The 12,594-nt window shown below is 42.9% G+C and overlaps 1 protein-coding gene across 1 annotated transcript in view; it reads right to left on the reverse strand.

Moving 5' to 3' along the window:
* GPC4 (glypican 4) overlaps positions 1 to 12,594 on the reverse strand; it is a 110,741-nt gene that overhangs the window by 59,540 nt on the left and 38,607 nt on the right. The window lies entirely within an intron of this gene.

Consider the following 12,594-nt stretch of genomic DNA (forward strand, 5'->3'; position numbering starts at 1 on the left):
TGAGAAGTAACACTTCCGTTGTTTAAGCCACACGGTCTCTGGAATTTTGTTATAGCAGCACAAATGGACTAGGACAAGCTAGCTTTTACTCTCCCACTTCCCCAAATATCCTCAAGCCTTTTATTATAAACATATGCCACTTACCCACTCCTCACCTCCCAACATTGCCCGCACTCTCTGGAGGATGGAAAACAGTGAAATAAGGCCACATGTTAAGCAAAGGCTATCAGAGTTTCCAACCACTGAGAACTGGAAGGAACCCATGACCTTGCGATCTGATTCCCTCAGTCTACGGAGGAGGAGATGAAGTTCCCTGCAAATGTGGGTGGAATTGTCCAAGGCGGCACAGTACTAAATTATTTGGGCTCCTGCCATCCAGTTTGGGATTTTTGTGTCCCTTATCAGTCAGGTGAACCCAGGTATTAGCAGTTAGGGAAAAGCAAATGGGAAATTCACGAGTCCAACATGGTGCTAGACACAATGCTTGCGCCCACCCCCCACCGCCAACTGGTTTTTAGTATCTTCCCCCAACTATTCTTTAATCAAGATGTAATTCACATACCATGCAATTCACGCTTTTAAAGCATACAGTTCATTCGGTTTTAGTTTATTTGCAGAGTTGTGCAATCACTACCATCTAACTCCAGAACTTTCTCCATTTATCAGTTGATGAACATTTAGGTTGTTTTCACCTTTTGCCAACTGTGAATAATACCACTACCAACGTACTTAAATTATATTATTTGCCTTTTATTTTGATATTGGATATAGACATTGACAGGAAACCCTCCTGGCAACACTAAAATCTTCGTAATCTCCAAACTTACAGTTTTGTCTGTCTTTTTTTCTTTTTTCGTCTTTTTTTTCCCTTGTTTTTTTGTTTTTTTTGTTTTGCTCAAAGGGTTTAAAATTCTCTTAGGCATGTACATACCTAGGGGTGGAAATGCTGGGTCACGTAGGCCAAAAAGTCTACGCTGCACTTTTCGAGAATCTGCTACCCATAGACATTTTGGAGTTAAGTATTCCATCTGGACTGGCCTCAGATAGAAGCTTAACACAAGTTATTGGTCTCCACAAGCTGGCTGCTCTGGCCACCAGAAACAACAATGACATTTAAATTGGGAGTGATGACCAAAACAAAACAGACTCCAAAACATGGGTTTTAATCCCTCAAATAAGAAAACACACTTAAATTTAGTCACTACTTCCTGTTTTCATCCAAAAACTTAGACAAGGCATTCTGAACTTCAAATACACACGCACAATTGTAAAAGTAGCACGAAACAGTAAGAATCATATACACCACTTTTCTTTAATAACTCCCATATGAATTACATCTTTCAGAAATTGTGAAAGGAATACCTCACTGTCTGGATCAGAACACAACAAATGATCTCAAAGAGATCTAGAGATGAACGCTGTTGAAAATCTAAGAATATCCACTGTTCCTAATGCAGCTAAAAACTGTGCTTTCTAGAGTAACTAAGATGTTTAAGACAGTCTCATTCTCCACTGATTAAGAGACCCTAGGGGCACCTGGGTGGCTCAGTCAGTTAAGTGTCCGACTTCAGTTCACGTCATGATCTCACGGTTCCTGGGTTCGAGCCCCACGTCAGGCTCTGTGCTGACAGCTCAGAACCTGGAGCTGCTTCGGATTCTGTGTCTCCCTCTCTCTGTCGCTCGCTCTCTCTCTCTCAAAAATAAACATTAGGGCTCCTGGATGGCTCAGTCAGTTAAGCTTCTGACTTCGGCTCAGGTCATGATCTCACAGTGCATGAGTTCGAGCCCCACATAAGGCTCTGTACTGACAGCCCAGAGCCTGGAGCCTGCATCAGATTCTATGTCTCCCTCTCTGCCCCTCCCCTGCTCGCACGTGCTCTCGCTCTCTCTTAAAAATAAATTAAAAACATTTAAAAATAAACAAACATTAAAAAAAATTTTTTTTTAAAAGAGACCCTACTAATGCAAATGTTATCAACTCATTTTAGGAAGACAGCTTGGGCAGGTAAAAGGTCATTCTTGTCAAAGATGGGGGTGGGCTGCAATGGATTGTTTATGGAGACTCACAGAGCTTGTTGATTTCTTTTCATTCTGAAAATTCTTCTTATTCATTACTCAGGCTGCTGGGCAGAGCATTTTCCCTGATCACAGCTGCAGAATTGTAGCCCTGAAGCCAAATAAGTAATTTTTTTTTTTTTACAACTTCCCCAGTGTCTTGTCTCTTAATGTTTTATTCTATTTCAAATCTGGTTTTGGTGCCTGCCTGTGAGGCACACCCCCCAAGCTTTCCAGCTAATTTTTTAAACTTCACCTTTTCATCCCAATATTTCATTAACCTTTCGCCACTCTCATGCGTGCTTGCTCTACCTATATTCCTATGAACCATCCTTTCTTTCTCTAGTCAATGAACATTTACTGGCTATCTCGTATGTGTCAGGCATGATGCCAAATGTGGAGGGTAAGAAATGAGCCTGGTCTCCGCCCTAAAGGAGCTCAGAGTCTAATACAGATTATTCCAGCAGCCCATTCCCTTCCCATTTCTTTCCACCCCAGTTAGGACAACATCTTACCAGAAGTATCTATTTGAGAGCCTATCTTGACTTTCTTGACTTTCCCTGTTCCCAGGAGACCCTCTGCCACTCGATGGATACCATCTCTTCAGAACACGAGAATCTCAAGAATCTCCAACCTTATTTAATAAACCAAAGTTAGAATGATTTTACTTTCAAAGATCTTTAAAAAATCAGTCTGTAGGGGTTTTTTTTTTTTTGGTAGAAAAAGGAAACAAGCCTGTTAAAACCTGCAAATATGCACTGTTTTCTGCATTACTCATCTTTCCTAAATAGTTGCAGCTGTTTTGCATGCTTTTTTCTGCAAAAAGATGAAGCAACATCCTATACTGGATGTTAGGTTAGAGGGCACACGTTTTAGACAGTAAGATCAGAAATGGCAAATGGCTGGAGAGTGAAATGTTCATAAGCAATCCCTTGAGAGCTATACAGAAAGGAGAGAACGCTGTAGCAAGACATTCATCAGTTCTCCAAGTGTTCACACGCTATCAGAGCAGCCTTCTCAAGTCCTTATCAGCTTCATGGATTTCAGGTCAAATACAATGAAGGCACGAATCAGGTATGCACAGAGAGATGATTATCATTACATAAAAGCTACACATATGTTTTCAATGGTTCTGTTCAGTGGTTCCCATCCTGTGAGTCTTTGAGGTATTTTCAAAATATCTATAGGTCTGCCAAGTACGGTCTGCACACTGAATACTATCTCACTTATAGAACACACTATGGTTTTCTCAGACTACACAAGGTTGAGATCCAGTGCAGCCGGCACTCAGCGCTCCCGTGCAGGGAAAGAAATCAGGGGAAGAGAACATAGCCAGTTCATGAGACCGTGGGCAGAAAAAGTGGCAGGTAAACCTCAATGAGCTGGTGCACGTAAGACAAATGATCAAAGTAATTTAGAAAAGGATGATGAACGCTTCATATGTGCAGCAAATGGGATCGCCACAGATGACACCAAACCATATTCTGTTGGAGCCCAAAAGAGAGAGTAAGACCCTGCATGGTATCATTTAAGGGGCAATGATGAAGAAGTCAGACACCGTGGTCCTCAAACTGACTGCCGCAGAGTGGCTGGGTGACGTGGGGGCAAGTATGCCCTCGTCTGGATCTCAAAGACTTCATTCTGTAAGATGACTTCTGTACTCCCATCTGGCTCCAACATTCATAGGACCTCTAAGATCTTATGTTCCCCATGATTCTGTTTCCAGGGGCTCCCAGGGCCTCCTGTGGGGGGCAGAGCTGATGAACATCAGCCCCCCAGTGAGCTCCTACACGGAGTACCTCTCCAGTATCCAAGGGTTTATTTTATTCACTTGAACATCCTGAGCCACAGTACCTGGTTGAGTTTCTCTCAATAAATACTTGTTTTGGATGGATGTGAGGGCTGGAAAGGGCTTCAGAGCCAACAGATACAGACCAAACCTCTCATTTCTTAGTCACCGGAGGTCCTTAGAGATCCTTAGGGAGATCTTCTGATAATTTCTGACCCCTTCCGTAGTGAGTGTACTTTCTCTTCCCTAACCCTGGCTCTCCAAGTTCAATGGCGATTTCTACCTTCTGCATTTAGTAGCAGGCCAAATAGGGTAGCTGTATTTTAATAAATTATGAGGCGAAAGCTGTGTATACCTCTGCGGGGTGGTTCAGTTTATACATTCCAATCTATGAATGCCAAAAGCTGGAAACGGACAGAGTTTTCAGTCCATTACGTCTGCAGGGCTGGAGGCTTGCCAAGGCTAATGGGGGGACATTTCTAGAGATAATAAACGGGCCCCTTTGCAGACTTTTGCTTTGGAAGCCAATTTAAACTTAACACCACTGACAAACGGAATATGATTCCCATTCTATCAAAGGGTGGAGGACTGAAAAGCAGTAACGAACTAAAGCAAAACATTCTTCCCATGGCCACTGGCAGACTAACCTACCCTCAGTACAAACCTGGCAGGATGGACATAAGGCTATAGGACCAATTTCATAAATTGTATCCGAGCACAGCATTTATTGTTTTGGGTCTCAGTTTCCCCTTTCAAACTGGATGCCCTATAGGCTACTTCGAATCTCTAGGATACTCTGGTCTTTCTTGATTTCATTTTCAATTTTAAAAATCCAGGAAAAAATAAAGTAGTGGGATTACATCAAGCGAAGAAGCTTTTTGCACAGCCAAGGAAACCATCAACAAAAGGAAAACCCAACCCACTGAACAGGAGAACAGATTTGCAAATGATATATCCGATATAGGGGGTTAAAATCCAAAATACAGAAGGACCTCATAAAAATGAGCACCCAAAGAAAACATAATAATCGATTAAAATAGTCAGGGGACCTGAACAGACATGTTTTCAAAGAAGACATGCAGATTGCCAACAGACATGAAAAGATGCAAAACATCACTAATCATAGGTGAAATGCAAATCAAGACCACAATGAAGTTATCACCTCACACCTGTCAGGATGGCTAGTATAAAAAAGACAAGAAATAACAGGTGTTGGCAAGGATGTAAAGAGTAGGGAACCACTGTGTACTGTTGGAATTTAAATCGGTACAGCTACTGTGGCAAAAGTATGGAGGTTCCTTTAAAAATTAAAAAAAAAATAGAAATACCGTGTAATCCAGTAATTCCAATACTGGGTTATTTGGCCAAAGAAAATGAAAACAATGAATTGGAAAAGATATACGCACCCCAACGTTTACTGCAGCATTATTTACAATAGCCAAGATGTGGAAGCAACCTAAGTGCCCATCACTAGATGAATGGATTAAGAAGCTGTGGTGTATACACACACACAATGGGGTATTATTCACCCATAAAAAAAAAAAAAAAAGGAATGGAATCGTGCCGATTCACAATAATATGGATGGACCAGAAGACACTGTACTAACTGAAATAAGTCAGACAGAGAAAGACAAATACCAAAGGATGTCTCTTAAATGTGGAACCTCAAGAACAAAGCAAACAAAGACAGGGGTCAGAAGTCCAGAAGACAAACTGGTGGTTGTGGGAGGCATGGTGCAGCAGGGATGGGCAAAATAGGTGAAGGGGACTAAGAGGCACAAAGTTCCAGTTACAAAATAAATAAATGAGTCACTGGGATGAAAAGTCGAGGGAACATAGTCAATAATATTGTAATAATGTTGTCTGATGACAGATGGTAACTACACCTACTACGATGAGCACTGTGTAATGTATACATACGGTTGTCGATTCGCTATGCCGCACGCCTGATACTAACACAGCACTGCATGTCAATTACACGTCAATAGAAAGGAATGCAGGGGCAATCACTTGCAATTGATCGAGATAAAATCCTAAGGAATAAGTGTGCTAAAATTTTTTTAATATTTATTTTTTTTATTTTGAGAGAAAGAATGCAAGCAGGAGAAGGGCAGAGAGAGGGGGAGAGACAGAATCCCAAGCAGGCTCCGTGCCATCAGCACAGAGCCTGATGCAGGGCTCAAACTCACGAACTGGGAGATCGTGACCTGAGCCAAAATCAAGAGTCGGATGCTTAACCGACTGAGCCATCCAGGCGCCCCAGGAATAAGCGTTCTAAGAGCCACTGAAACCAAAAGTCAACAAGACTAATAATATAACCTGTTCACACTACCATAAAGGTCCACATTTGAAGTCCTCTACGTGAACCTCAAGGGCACAGGGCCCCATGGACAACATGCTGAGGTGGTCTCGAAACCTTCAGGTAACGAACCTGGACTTGAGGAGCTAAGGTGCCTTCAAAACCTGGAGATTCGCGTTTCCATCCTCGCTGCTTGTCCCTACTCTCCTCTCGATCATGAACCATGATCTCTCGATCTCTGAACCATGTTGCTTAAGAGGCACTTACCAACTGCCACAAGGTAATCCAGGTGTCTTCATGTGACATTCGCTGGTTAAGGACCTTAACTGTCTTAGCCCGCTGCTGCCCGATTAACTAAGTTTTCCTATAACTGGCGAGGGCTGGACTGGGACCCTATCCTGGCCTGACTTACGGCTTCACCACAGGGGCCTGCCATTCAAGGCTCCAGTTTAATTTTTTTTTTCAACGTTTACTTATTTTTGGGACAGAGAGAGACAGAGCATGAACGGGGGAGGGGCAGAGAGAGAGGGAGACACAGAATCGGAAACTGGCTCCAGGCTCTGAGCCATCAGCCCAGAGCCTGACGCGGGGCTCGAACTCCCGGACCGCGAGATCGTGACCTGGCTGAAGTCGGACGCTTAACCGACTGCGCCACCCAGGCGCCCCTCAAGGCTCCAGTTTAAAACACTGCCCTGTTGGGGCGCCTGGGTGGCTCAGTTGGTTAAGCGTCCGACTTCGGCTCAGGTCATGATCTCGCAGTTCGTGAGTTCAAGCCCCGCGTCGGGCTCTGTGCTGACAGCTCAGAGCCTGGAGCCTGTTTCAGATTCTGTGTCTCCCTCTCTCTCTCTGACCCTCCCCCATTCATGCTCTGTCTCTGTCTCAAAAATAAATAAACGTTAAAAAAAAAAAATTTAAAACACTGCCCTGCTGCCCTTGCCGACACCTGTTATTGCCCTGGGAAGGGAGCCGACCCACCCCAGTGCCCCCAGAGCTAGAAATAATCCTGCGGGCCTTCCCACCTCCCACTACACTTAGGGTGCACATTCTTGTCCAGGGACCCTCCACATCCTAACGCGCGTTCTGCCTGCTTGGGGCAAGGGCTAAAGCTGAAGATACTCAGAAAGTCCTCCACGACCTCCCCCATTTTAGCAAGAGAGACACAAGGTGAGCGAGGGACTTCATCTCTCAGAAGGAAGCAATTCACTTCTTTAACCCCAGAAGAGGATTTCTGTATCCTTGTTAAGCTTCAGAAAGTAGAAAAGGGACCGAAGGCACGGCGGGATTAAGTGACTTATCCAAGGTCATCTAACATAGCACAGGAATCCGTCTCCTAGCTCCAAGCCCACTAAACCACACGCCACAATAATAAACACATAAATCTGATTCCAAAACACCTATTCTACACTATTTGGACATTTCTGTACAACTTGGGTATTATGGTGTTCCCTAGGCTGATGATATTTGATCACTGGGCACAAAACCATAATTCATACTTTGGCCTACAGCGCTGTAACCAGTTTAAAAAAAACAAAAAACAAAATACACAAATAAAACAGTAAAGAGCGCTTGTCTGCTACTCTTTCTTACTCCCTGGGAGGAGCTTCGTAGAGAATAAAAGATTCACTTTATCGGTCAAAAACAAAGACATTGGCAGGCCCTGGAGGAACACAGTTGTGTACCCCGCATTCAACTTTTACACACAAGCTATACGGAGGGAGGCAGATATTTGCGAGCTGGTCCCCAAAACCCTCCCCGACTCTTACTGCATCCAGACGTGTAGCCAAGGTTATGAGAAGCGATCTTCATAATGATGGCCCACAGGTGCTATCAGTTAGGCTTGATTCTATTCTGTAAGATTCTTTCTATGCCATCGGTATATATGGCTTTCCTGCCTCCTTGAAAAGCACTCCCAATGAATCCAGAACCCGCTTGGCCAGGAGACTGACCTGGTGGAGCTTCATTCCGCAACCTTAGGCTAACTCACCCCTAGCGAAGAACTGGAAAGTTCGCTTAGCCTTTTTTTGAAGCCAAACTTTTTGAAATCAGGTTTAATTACGAAGTTCTCTTCACGAATATACCATTTCCTGTCCTGAGGCTGACCATAAATTACAGCCCACCAGGACACATTTGACAGGGAAAGAAGACCCTATTAACAATCATGCAAGGGGGTGCCTGGGTGGCTCAGTCAGTTGAGCGAGCGACTTCGGCTCAGGTCGTGATCTCACGGTTTGTGAGTTCGAGCCCCACGTCGGGCTCCGTGCTGATGGCTCAGAGCCTGGAGCCTGCTTCCGATTCTGGGTCTCCCTCTCTCTCTCTGCCCCTCCCCCACTCATGCTCTGTCTCTGTCTCAGAAGTAAACATTAAAAAAATGTAAATAAAAAACAAACAATCATGCAGGGACAACACGTGTGAACCTGAACTGTATCGGGCAAATCAGAACAAGAAGCCCTTCTCTCACCTATAATCTTTCAAGTAAAGTATCCTTTGCTTCTTTCAAATAAACGGGGTCAAAAAAAAAAATACACAACTGTTCCACTCCACGCCATCTCTCTTCCAACTGTGAACCATCTCAAAAACAGTGCCGGAAACTAATTGGACCTGCTTGGTTTTTTCTTGCCGGGGTATGAAGTCTTAATGTAATCACAATGATCTGGATGGCCAATGGAGGCCCTTCAACGAGGACACAGGTCTCCCTGAATGAGACACTCGGGAGACAGCAACGTGGCACGTTTTCCAGTACTCCGAATGTCCACGCGGACTACAGACTTCATTCCTTCTGTCCTCCACACCAAATTCTAAAAGGAGGTTTTCAATTCATAAAAGGACTGCTAATAAAATCTACCATCTTTCAACATGTTTTATACTCCTTATCATCTGTAAGATTTTGTTCATTTACAGTTTCTCTAAGATTTTGAAGAGCACAGTAATTTTATCACCTAAGGAAATACTGAGAAAATTACTTCAGTATAAAGGAATAGGACATTGGGTGAGCGACACATTTGTTTAGTACTTTGACGTTGCTTCTTGACTTTATCCGTGTATGCACATGAAGATCCCACCTTATACCACAGATGTATACATGGGCGATGCCAAGTTATAGTGCGTTATGATATGCAAAACCAGGGAATTAATTTTATTCTGCTTGCAATCAAATGATTTCATAGAAAACCACATCCTTAATTCTCCCAAGAAGTAGGATGTACAATTAATTTAATCCTTATTATGTGCTCTATGTTTGCTTTCCATCCTGTTACTGCCTCCCTTCATGCAATCAAGAGCTCCCGAAAAACTATTACGTCAGTTACGTTTGCCTCCTCTGAGAAAGGTTATGATCCTTTTATATACCCTGTGGGGCTTCTGACCCCAGTTCCTGGTTTTGTTATATTCCTGTTAGGTTGTAGTCCTCACAGAACCACTGTCATTTACATGAGATAATTCAAGTCTGTCTTAAGTGATATTGAACTTGTAACCGTTAGATAGTGTGAGCTAAGCAACGAAACCTAATATAATATCTAGGATGTGGTCGATTAAAAATGACATGAAACCCTAGTCAAGGCTGTCAAAATATTTTTCAAATGCTTCACTGGCACAGTGACTCAGTCTCACCCGATTCCCTGGTTTGGCATACGGTAAGGTGCTGTAATTTAGGACATCTTCCACGTATACACCGATGTATAAGGTAGGATCTGCACTTGGATATACAAACAAAATCAAGAAGCCACATCAAAGTATTAAAAAAAAAAATGTGTCGCTCACCCAATATCCTATTACTTTATACTGAAGCAATTTTCTCAATATTTTCTTAGATGATAAAAGTACCACACTCAATCCGCAGTACTATTCTCTTCAAAATGAATTTGAATTGAATTAAACACCCTAGTATTTACAAAGCTTTCTTCCCAGGATAAATCATTCTTTCTGCACAGGATATGAACATGTAAATGAGGATTCTCAAACAGCAAGTAACTAGTGAGACGTACAGTGCCGGGCATTTAATTATCCTAAGGGATTGGGGAAAGACAGAGGTTGAGAATTAGGGCTTAAATAAATCATTTTCATCAGAAAATTGTTTAGTGACCTATAAAACATTCAACCAAGGACTCTGGAGTCAAGGTCTCGCAGCCCAGCTGCGACTAATATTACTATTAACAACCCACCATTCAAGAGGGAGACCAAATAATTAACACTCAACTTGATAAAAAAAAAAAAAAAGGCCAAATTACTCCCATATGATTGCTTTTAAAATAAGCAAGGTATGTCAACTAGTTGATTACTTAGTTAAAAATGAAAGCTGACAAGGTAGATTGAGTGGAGGTGGGAGATCAGGTCTCTCAAGCCAGTACATATGAAAATCAAATTTCAAAGTCAAGTGTCTTCTTACCAAATGCTTTAAAACAAAAACAGAAGAGCTCCTCAAAACCCACCCACATCGCTCCAGAAATAAGCTTCTGCCCTGAGAATAGAGGCTATGCAATCTGAGGTTTTTGTTCACCTCCCCAGCCACAGCAGCAAAATCTGTCCCCCAAGTTTTCTGGTAAAGTCATTCTGTTTTGTCTTTTACTGTTCACCCAAAACAAAACACGGTTGGAAGGGAGGGAGGAGTGAGCTGTTTTGCAAGAGGTGGTTAAGACTTCCGGGGTTGTTTTTATTTGTCGGAAAATGCAATTTTCTGGAGAACCACTTGAAATAAAGCGGCAAACAGCTAGATGTGGGGCACTGGGAAGTTCATTATCTTAGCTAACCTGCATCCATTGATAGCTCCTGGAAAGTTCCTCAGTTTTGTTGTCAGTTGGCGCTTATTTCTTCATACCTTCATTGTTCCAGGGGGACAGTTCCATCATCTCTGCTTTCTATCCTGGTCCACGTTTCCGGGCTTATCCAAGAGATGCTCTCAAATGCTCCGGTTGTAATAAGCCCCCTTTCTCCTTGGATGTTCTTTGGCCTCCAGAAGCCACTTGCAGATTTAACTAATTTCCCTTCCAAGGACTGAATGACCACTAGCTCAATAACTATTTGAGGACCTAGGTCTACATTCAGAGAAATTCCACAGAACTGCTAACCAAAAGAGATGTTCTTTTAAGACCGTAGCTCTTGGGGGGTGGGGGGGAGTGGGGAGGAGAGACTCGAAGCAAAAAGGAAGTTTCAATTACTTTGTGAAGCGGAGCAGAAAAATTAAGTGAGATCCAAGCAAACTTTATTAGCTATGACACGCAATCCTTAATGCTTTTGTTTCATGAGTTCTCTGAAACCTTTGCTGGAATATTTGAAAAATTCATCACGCTCCGGCATCCCAATGTAGTTGCCGTGTCTGGATGTGTGTGGAAATCGGTCTTTAAAAGCAAGTTCCCATTCAGCATTTCATGAGTACGTTAGGAAATGAAGAGAAGTCCTAAGCTGCCTTCCTGTTCAAATACAAACGTAATTGGAAACTATGGCAAATTTAAAATCTGTTCATTAAAAGCCTACTTTAATTCTTGATTTTTAGGCCTAGACTAGCCTCACTGGCTCTTCTTCTCAGGGTCTTGACATAAGTGCAAATTGCCAAGATGCCCACCGCCCACCCACCCCCACATCCCTGCCAATTTTTTTACTTTACCCAAATCACGGTTCTCTCTGGGGAAAAGTCAGCAGCCTGCCCTGTCCCAATGCTGAGATACGCTCAGATTTTATAATTTCAAACTTATCAAATAAAAGCCTGCGGCCATGACTTCTAAATATAAATAAAGCCATCTTTATACACAAAGCTTGTCCTTAATGGGTGTATCAATTCTTGGAGAGAAAAAAAAAATATGCTTGAGTTGATTTCTCTTTTTCCAAATTGGTTAACATAAGGCACCTTTGGCCACTAGACCAGTTGCAATGTTTCTCACAGAGGGAGGCAATTAGCTTAGCCAACAGAAACTCAGGCCCCAAGACAAGCAATTTGCTTTCCTGGACAGTCTGAAAGTCATTCTAAAATTGAGCCGAGGGGGCTGCAGGTGATTTCATAGAAATGACTGCTGCTCCTACCCTAAATGAGCACATTCAGTCCTTCATCGCTGAGCCCAAACACCAAACTTCCCCGCCCAGACCCAGGCTCCACAGCTTGAAAGAGGTTACATGGAACCCGAATTTTGCTTTTAAATTTCAGAAATCAATAGCTAAACTGATTCAGAAATCATAGCTAAATTTTGGGTTGTAATATATACCCAAGGGTATATATGTTAAGGGTAGTCATAAAATGCTGGTGTTCATTTTCTAGAAAGACCTCTCCTTTCCAGTCTAAAGTGTAACACTTACAGTCCTCTCTCCAATCATCTACAACTACTTGTGACCAAGCCCACCCCATCCCCCCCCCCACCCCCTGCAGACAATCAGCTTCAGGGCAGCTCCTGGCAAGCACAGTTCTGACACGTTCACAGAGAAAACACCAGAAAAATGCAGTTTCTGGCTCAGTAAGAACATCTCCTTA

The sequence above is a fragment of the Prionailurus bengalensis genome, chromosome X, assembly GCF_016509475.1.
Source record: "Prionailurus bengalensis isolate Pbe53 chromosome X, Fcat_Pben_1.1_paternal_pri, whole genome shotgun sequence".
NCBI lineage: Eukaryota > Metazoa > Chordata > Mammalia > Carnivora > Felidae > Prionailurus > Prionailurus bengalensis.